The following is an 8,983-nucleotide window of genomic DNA, read 5'->3' as shown; positions in this document are numbered from 1 at the left end:
TTATGTGAGCTTCCTGCTTACCTCGAAGAATCTTGAAGCAGTCTACTGAAGCAATAATGAGCCAATACCTTGTTAAAAAATGTTATCAACACCCTTCACTCTTTGCAATTTTTCTCTGACATTGTTTATTTTAGAAAATTGTAACCAGCATTAAGTGAGGAGTTTTAGGTCTGTGTGAATGTGGGCCGAGTATTTACCTCGGCTGAACTTGTGAACATCTCTTTGGCATATTCCCAGTCTGATCAAGTCCAGGTGCTGGAAAATCTGTGATTCAGGTTTTGAGGGAATGGGATCTGCATGTGCTTTCTTACCAGAAAGTTTCTGGAGGTCCAAATGGCATCTTTGATGGCGGCCAGGGTGAGCCACTGATTTGCAAAGTTACATGCTGGTATCTGTTTCTTTGGCCTGACGGATGGACAGACGACCCAAAAGCATAATACTTCTTGCCAAGACATAACAAGAAACAAAAAAAGAGGCGGGGGAGACAGAGTTAAGCCCTGACAGAATAGAGAAGTGCAGACAAAAGATGTGAAATAGTGCCAAGTTGACCAGAAGATTGGAAAAAAACCGGCGTAGGACGGGCGTACGCCGATTCCTACGCAAAGTTCGGCAATGTATGTGGAGTGCATAAGTCTCCACATACATTGTTTTTGTTAAGATTGAAGACCAAATTGTTAGTTTTTACGAAATTTTCCCAACCATCGAGAGTACTTTCGTAGCCTCCTTGGCGCAGTAGGCAGCGCGTCAGTTTCACAATCTGAAGGTCGTGAGTTCAACCCTCACACGGGGCAGGAGTTTTAAAAACAACTGATGCTGGAAATACAGTGACTTTCAGGTGGTTGAATACTGGCACATGCACATGAATGGAAGTTGTGATTCTGTGGTTATTTCTGAGATTGAGACAACGAAAGGCAATCTTTAAGGGTGCTAGCAAACCAATGACTCATCACAGTATAAAAAAACGCAGATGTGCCTTCATTAACAATGTTGTGTTATCTCATAGGTACAGGAAGCCACACGTCTCCATGAATGTATTTCTTAGCATTTATTTTCAGTCTGAGTTACAAGATTTGCAGTGAACGTTGTATTGTCCAGCAGAACAGCAACAGGTGTGTTACTTTTTGACTATGATTTATATTGTAGCAGTGCAATCATTTTTCCCAGGTTTGATTTCCAGCCACCACAGTTGCATTTACAGGTTTTGAAGCTATATACAACAATAATATTACATGTTTTACCCAGGTTTCTTCTTTTATTCAGTGATATTTCAATTTCCTTGCGGGAGTCATCCCAAAAGGATTAATAAAGATAAGTCTATGTCTATCTCGAAAAAAGTAATACAAATCTGAAAATCTTCAGGGGATGTAGCTCAGTGGTAGAGCTCATGCTTTACATGTATGAGGACCTGGCATCTCCAGCAGGTAATATGGTAGAGTCTTTAAAAGAGCTGCAACAGATATTACCTCCTGTGGTAATCTGACTGGTAGGGTTATAGAACGTAGTGGTAGACTAAGACCTCCTGTGACACAAACTAAGCAGTCAGCTCTCTCTTTTATACCTCAGACTATCAGACAGCAAAACAAGCACTTTAAAAGTACATTTTTTACAGTTTCTATTTTACCGTATTTATGTACTTGCACTGTAGTATATTTGTTGTATTATACTCTGGTTTTTATGGGTGTTACGGCGGGTATGAGCACTGTAGTTTCCATTTTTATGGACGAAATAAACTTAACATGTCATTAGGTTTACTCTACAGCAGGTGGAGACATTTCACGTCAGACACTTGCAGCAACAGACCCTTTGTTAGACATCAACAGACTGGAAATAGACTTAAGTTGGCCAGTGATTGTTGCTTTTTCATCTTTGTTGTTATTTTTGTGTGCCTTTAATGTCACACATGTGGATATTATGAAATAAACTGCATAGAAAACCTTTCTAGGAAGTGTAAAGGTTCCGTGGTGTAATGGTTGGCACTCTGGACTCTGATTCCAGCAATCTGAGTTCAAGTATCAGTGGAACCTAGTTTTTAAGCCACAGCACCGGTGAAAAAGATCAACCTTTCAACTTTCCACATCTAGTTTAAAGTAAGCTAACAGGTTTAATGTCCTTGGTCATTTAGACTGTAAACAGTACGTTAGTGGGGGCATGTTGAGGAGTCACCTGCTTGTTAATGTAATTGAAGGAGCTCCAAATTTGACAGTATTGACTGGAAGTGATAGGCTTTGAGTTACATGGGGGATACACACTTTGCATTCAGTCTCGTAATCACCATAAAAATTAGGGATCACTGAAATTTGAACTTGTGTTGCTGCAGTCAGAGTATACAGTGTTCATCCTGAATGGGCCAGGATAGTGCATCAGAACTGCTTGTTGATGGTCTTTTAGCTTTGGAACCCCCCTTTCCCCACAGCTTTCAATTGTCAGATATGGGTGGGGGAGTGGGCACTGTGTCCAACCCTTTCTGTGTAAAAAAAAAACACTAAAGAAGTCTCTTGGATTAAAGACAAAACCTCTGCGGAGAACCTTTTACCAAATCCAGGTGCCCTTGGCATAGTTCTGATCTTTTGGGGTAATAGCATGGATCAGGAACCAACACATCTGGACTCAATGTGGGCATTGTACGACAATATTTGACACATTTAGACCATGAAGACAGTTATTTGAAGATAATTGCACAATATTGACCCAATTGTCAGTCTATTTCCCATCTGGCAGGGACATTTCTGGATTCAGGTGGACATTGTGGACAGAAACATTGGTGGATCTTGATTCCCACCATAGGATTTGGCCTGTGTTACACATTGTCTTCACATCCCGTGCAATGTATTGCCATTGTCAAACACATTGCCACCCTGGGGACTTTCTTCCATGTCCTCATGAACGCCCATATATTTGGGCTGACAGTTGAGAAACCTTCCCTTGTTAACTATGACATGGATGACCGAGAACCTACAATAGAGTGACATGTTTAATTTAGTATATCATAATTTTTTATACAGGTCTTACTGAATCTTTGTTGGATCAGTCAGGATGGCCGAGCGGTCCAAGGCGCTGCGTTCAGGTCGCAGTCTCCACTGGAGGCGTGGGTTCAAATCCCACTTCTGACAACAATTTTCATTTGGAACTAATGTCTCAGATCAGATTAAAAAATCAAAAATGTAAATGTATAATGTAAATTGTTAGATTTTACTATGCATACAATACTATGATGTATTGTGATTTATATGTTATGTGTGTTTTAATCTTTGTACATAATTAGTTTGTTGATTCTCTTATTTTCCTCCCTGGCGTAAAAACCTTTGTATAGTCAGTCATTTATTGTGCTAAACAATATTATTCGTTACCTAAAGACAAATTGTTTTGTTGAGATCAATAATGTAATAAAGTTGGCATGTATTACATTAATTGGCTTCATTTCAATATTATTCCAAATTATAGTGTCCACACTGCTGAGCATATGACTTGCCTTTATCCACCCTACTTCCCTGCAATGATTACTGTAAGACATACTAGCTTTTAGAGAAAAGAGAACGAAAAATGCTTGGTTTTACCTGTCATACATTGTTTAAAGAAAAAGAAAATTATTTATTACTAAACAATACTTATTATAAAGACTAACTTTTAATATTGACCAAATATAGCATGATTACTAAATGTATGCAGTACTAAAAACAGATATATTGTTCAAAAGTCAATCTAAATGTTATAAATTATTTGTTTAAATTGTTTCCCAACCTTACTAATATCTTATTCCTCCAAAACTTTGTTTAGTAGAACATTAAAGTTGTGGACAGTGTAATTGGATCTTCTGGCACTGGGGATCGAACCTAAGATCTGGCACAAGGTGGGGATCGAACCTAAGATCTGGTGCTAGGTGGGGATCGAACCTAAGATCTGGCACTAGGTGGGGATCGAACCTGTGACCTTTGAATCTACGTTAAACTTCCCTTATTTCCCAGAAACATTCCAATTTCAGCAATAAAATTAAAATCTGACTTAATAGAAACTATAAAACTCTTACACTATGTGTGTAATTTAGCATCTTTCTCATCTTTTCTCTCATTTCTTCTTTTTTCCTCCATTTTCCTCTTCCTTTTCCTCTTTTTCCTTCTTCCCTCCCTCTTCCCCTTTTTCCTCTTCTTCCGCCCCCCCTTACAGACTATTGTTCCCCAGCTTTGGTGCAGCGGAAGTGTGCTGGGCCCATAACCCAGAGGGCGATGGATCGAAACCATCCTCTGCTAATTGCTATCTAGTACCACTACGTTCTATAATGCTACTAGTCAGATTACCATAGGAGGTAATATCTGTTGCAGCTCTTTTAAAGACTCTACCATAATACCTGCTGGAGATGTCATGTCCTCATACATGTAAAGCATGAGTTCTACCACTGAGCTAAATCTCCTGAAGATTTTCAGATTTTTTGACTTTTTTCTGAGATAGACTTAGACTTATCTTTATTAATCCTTTTGGGATGACTCCCGCAAGGAAATTGAAATATCACGGAATAAAAGAAGAAACCTGGGTAAAACATGTCATGTTAATGTTGTATATGGCTTCAAAACCTGTAAATGCAACTGTGGTGGCTGGAAATCAAACCTAGGAAAAATGATTGCAATGCTACGGTATAAATCATAGTCGAAAAGTAACACATCTGTTGCCTTTCTGCTGGACAATACAACGTTCACTGCAAACGTGGTAACACAGACTGAAGCAATTCTGGGACATGGATGCACACAAATGGAAAGATAAAGGAGAGAGGAGCTCAGTGTGTCAAAGGAAGTCCCCCGGCAGTCTAAAACTATCACAGTGTAATTAAGAAAGACAGAGTAAAGAGAGGAGCCTGGTTGGGCTACAACTCTCCCCTGCTGGATTGAGCTGTACTGCACCGCCTTCCTCTAGTTTTATATTGTGTTATGTTTACTCTTAAATGTGATGAGGGTGTCTGCGTAAACTTAAGTACACAAGGTCAGACCAGACGTGAGAATTTTTGCAGCCTACGCTCACGTTCAAATTGATAAATGCCGAACTTTGGGTGGGAATCGGCGTACGCCCGTCCTACACCTGTTTTAGCACATTTCATAAATGAGGGCCCATGTCAACACAATAAAGATTTCTTGAAGAATGGTTTGTCTTTTATAGTTCTAGTTTTTTTCCAATTCTTCTGGTCACACTTACTCTCTCTGGTTGCACTATTTCACATCTTTTGTCTGTAGTTCTCTATTCTGTCAGGGCTTAACTCTATCTTCCCCACCTCTTTTTTTATTCTTGTTATGTCTTGGCAAGAAGCAATATGCTTTTGGGTCATCCGTCCATCTCTTCATCCGAATCAGAAATTCTTTATTGATCCGCAAACATAAAATCTGGAAAAAAATGCTCCTTCAAGCCGGATTTGAACCAGCGACCTAAGGATTTCAATTTTATGCCTCTACAGTCCTCCGCTCTACCAACTGAGCTATCGAAGGGAGATAATGAATGCCTAAGCATTTCTTGATTTTTCTCTACAGAAAACAATTAAACTTTCACCGGAGACTAAACTTTGATTCAGTTTGCAGCCTTCAGTCTTTATTCTATATACAGAGTCTTAATTCCAGCCAAATTCCTCCCTTGCTGTAACAAGAAACTTCTACTACAGTTTGGCGTCACAAACAGGATTTCAAGGAGGAATCAGAAAGGGACTCCACCGGTGACTGATGAGGGCATGCATCCAGGGATCTGATGATCACCTGCCTCTAAACTTCGCCAAACATCTTTGAGAGAGAGAGGGTCAGAAAGCTCCCCTGATTCCACTCTGAAATCCAAAGACAAGGAAGCAATTTCAAACAGCGGGGGTAAGTTAAAGTTTCAATTCTGTTGGATAAATTATTTAAATTGGACATTGAGACGGTTTGTGAGACAAATATTGACTGTGATTTAACTGAGGGATTCGGTGAAAGTTATCTTTTGTTTTGTAAAACTTTGGGTTGTGTACAAAACAGGAGAAAAGAGAAGGTATTTTTTTTTCCAATTCTTCTGGTCACACTTGGCACTATTTCACAACTTATGTCTTAAGTTCTCTATTCTGTCAGGGCTTAACTCTGTCAACCCAACATCTTCTTTTTTTTTTCTTGTTATGTCTCGGCAAGAAGTTATTATGCTTGTGGGTCGTCTGTCCATCTCTACATCAGAATCAGAAATACTTTATTTATCCGTGAAGGGAAACTCTTGAAAAGAGGGTTCCTTCGAGCCGGATTTGAACCAGCGACCTAAGGATTTCCACTTTATGCCACTACAGTCCTCCGCTCTACCAACTGAGCTATCGAAGGGCAACCACATGTATTAAAGCACTTCCTATTCTTGTGAATGTGATGACACAGGACCCCCCTGGAGGGAATTTCTTCAAATTTTGCAAAAACATTCACAATAACTTGTAAATCAATGATGAGATTTTGGGGGTCAAAGGTTCAATGTCAAGGTGACTGCGTCTTCATGTCTGTCCATCCGATTCTTGTGAATGCAAAATCTCTGAACCTCTAGAGGGAATCACTTTTTTTTTGGTATACATAACCACTAGGAGTCGCGGATGAACTTATTTCGATTTTGGAAGTCAAAGGTCAAGGTTACTGTTTCATCACATCTCCAGAACTGTACATGTATTTCTCCTGAACTGGTGTATTTGCTTATTGTAAAGCTGCAGTGGCCTAATGGATAAGGCACTGGTCTCCTAATCCAGGGATCATGGGTTCAAGTACCATCTTGGGTGATTTTCAGCAGAGTGGCGCAGCGGAAGCGTGCTGGACCCATAACCCAGAGGTCGATTGATCGAAACCATCCTCTGCTAATCTCCTTTGCTGTTGACACAATGGTAGACACTCTAAAAGGGTGATGCAGCCAGACAGCACCGTGAAAAGTAATGTTCTTGAGGAAAAATCATGTTCTGGCAGTTTATTTTGACAAATCGACATCCACTACCCTCAAGTCATGCTGTCTTTCCAGTGATGTGATTGGCAAGTGGTTGGGCTGTATACAGGTTTTAATCATATCCATCGGTTTAAAGACGCTCACAAAACGCTGTACTTGCAATCGCGTTTCTCGTGCACATTCATGTCCTCTTAAATACAAAGAACTGCTAAGTTCTTTATTCCCAATATCAACTCTCGGACATTAGTTCCAAATGAAAACAATTGTTGTCAGAAGTGGGATTTGAACCCACGCCTCCAGAGGAGACTGCGACCTGAACGCAGCGCCTTAGACCGCTCGGCCATCCTGACTGATTCAACAAATTTCCAGTATTTAGTATATAGTTATGATATAGTTTATAGTTTATAGATATAGTTTCTCAGTCATCCATGTCATAGTTAACAAGGGAAGGTTTCTCAACTGTCAGCCCAAATATTTGGGCGTTCATGGAGACATGGAAGAAAGTCACCAGGGTGGCAATGTGTTTGACAATGGCAATACATTGCACGGGATGTGAAGACAATGTGCAATACAGGCCAAATCCTATGGTGGGAATCAAGATCTACCAATGTTTCTGTCAACAATGTCCACCTGAATCCAGAAATGTCCCTGCCAGATGGGAAATAGACTGACAATTGGGTCAACATTGTGCAATTATCTTCAAAATGTCCAACTGAGTCCACAGATATACCTTCCAGATGGGAAATAAACTGATAACTGTCTTTATGGTCTAAATGTGTCAAATATTGCCGTACAATGCCCACATTGAGTCCAGATGTGTCCCTTTTGGTTCTTGATCTATGCTATTACCCCAAAAGTTCACAACTAGGCCAAGGGCAACTGGACTTGGTAAAATGTTCTCTGCAGATTTTTTGTCCCTTATACAAGAGACTTCTTTAGTTGTTGTTTTTACACAGAAAGGGTTGGACACAGTGCCCACTCCCCCACCCATATCTGACAATTGAAAGCTGTGGGGAAAGGGGGGTTCCAAAGCTAATAGACCATCAACAAGCAATTCTGATGCACTATACTGGCACATTCAGGATGAACACTGTATACTCTGACTGCAGCAACACAAGTTCAAATTTCAGTGATACCTAATTTTTATGGTGATTACGAGACTGAATGCAAAGTGTGTATCCCCCATGTTTCTCAAAGCCTATCACTTCCAGTCAATACTGTCAAATTTGGAGCTCCTTCCAATTACATTAACAACCAGGTGACTCCTCAACATGACCCCACCAACGTACTGTTTACAGTCTAAATGACCAAGGAGAATAACCCTGTTAGCTTACTTTAAACTAGATGTGAAAAGTTGAAAGTTTGATCTTTTTCACCTATACTGTGACTTAGAAACAGGTTCCACTGAGACTTGAACTTAGACCGCTGGATTCACAGTGCAGAGTGCTACCCATTACACCATTGAACCTTTAAAAGTGTTGCAAGGGTTTGCTAGGCAGTTTCTTTCATAATATCCACATGTGTGGTATTAAAGGCACACAACAATCACAACAATTATTGGCCAACTTAAGTCATTTAGTTAGCTAAGCGTTCAGAGGATGTGGGAAAAAGCAAGTCAAGAACAGGTTTTAAAGGACTTGCCACAGACAGTGAAGACAGCAGTAGATATGTCTACTGTGTACAAACACATGGTAACTTTACATCTGTTGACAATAAAGATGCCCACAAAACCCTGTAGTGGCCATTGAGTTTCTTGCGCACATTCATGTCCTCTTAAATACATAGAACTGCTTTATTCCCAATATCATGTCTCAGAAAAACAGTAGATGTCAGAAGTGGGATTTGAACCCACGCCTCCAGTGGAGACTGCGACCTGAACGCAGCGCCTTGGACCGCTCGGCCATCCTGACTGACCCAACAAATACTTTGTAGGACCTGTCTCAAAAATTATAATATAGTAAATTAAACATGTCACGATACAGTAGGTTCTCAGTCATCCATGTCATAGTTAACAAGGGAAGGTTTCTCAACTGTCAGCCCAAATATATGGGCGTTCATGGAGACATGGAAGAAAGTCACCAGG

The 8,983-nt window shown here is 40.1% G+C and overlaps 6 non-coding genes across 6 annotated transcripts; 2 read left to right on the top strand and 4 right to left on the bottom strand.

Annotated features, from left to right (window-relative positions):
- The first annotated feature begins 718 nt into the window (after positions 1–718).
- On the top strand, positions 719–791 carry trnav-cac (transfer RNA valine (anticodon CAC)). Its single transcript has one exon. It is a non-coding gene; the product is annotated as a tRNA-Val (tRNA).
- Positions 792–3,027: 2,236 nt separating this feature from the next.
- trnal-cag (transfer RNA leucine (anticodon CAG)) lies at positions 3,028–3,110 on the top strand. The gene has a single exon. It is a non-coding gene; the product is annotated as a tRNA-Leu (tRNA).
- A 2,267-nt stretch (positions 3,111–5,377) lies between these two features.
- On the bottom strand, positions 5,378–5,465 carry trnay-gua (transfer RNA tyrosine (anticodon GUA)). Its single transcript is given in 2 exon segments — positions 5,378–5,413; positions 5,429–5,465. It is a non-coding gene; the product is annotated as a tRNA-Tyr (tRNA).
- A 752-nt stretch (positions 5,466–6,217) lies between these two features.
- trnay-gua (transfer RNA tyrosine (anticodon GUA)) lies at positions 6,218–6,305 on the bottom strand. Its single transcript is given in 2 exon segments — positions 6,218–6,253; positions 6,269–6,305. It is a non-coding gene; the product is annotated as a tRNA-Tyr (tRNA).
- An 862-nt stretch (positions 6,306–7,167) lies between these two features.
- Positions 7,168–7,250, bottom strand: trnal-cag (transfer RNA leucine (anticodon CAG)). The gene has a single exon. It is a non-coding gene; the product is annotated as a tRNA-Leu (tRNA).
- Positions 7,251–8,727: 1,477 nt separating this feature from the next.
- trnal-cag (transfer RNA leucine (anticodon CAG)) lies at positions 8,728–8,810 on the bottom strand. Its single transcript has one exon. It is a non-coding gene; the product is annotated as a tRNA-Leu (tRNA).
- Between the last annotated feature and the right edge of the window lie 173 nt (positions 8,811–8,983).

This window comes from Etheostoma spectabile, unplaced genomic scaffold (genome assembly GCF_008692095.1).
Source record: "Etheostoma spectabile isolate EspeVRDwgs_2016 unplaced genomic scaffold, UIUC_Espe_1.0 scaffold00018484, whole genome shotgun sequence".
Lineage (NCBI taxonomy): Eukaryota > Metazoa > Chordata > Actinopteri > Perciformes > Percidae > Etheostoma > Etheostoma spectabile.
The sequence above is the reverse complement of the archived record's forward strand: the minus strand, read 5'-3'. Positions and strand labels throughout refer to the sequence as shown.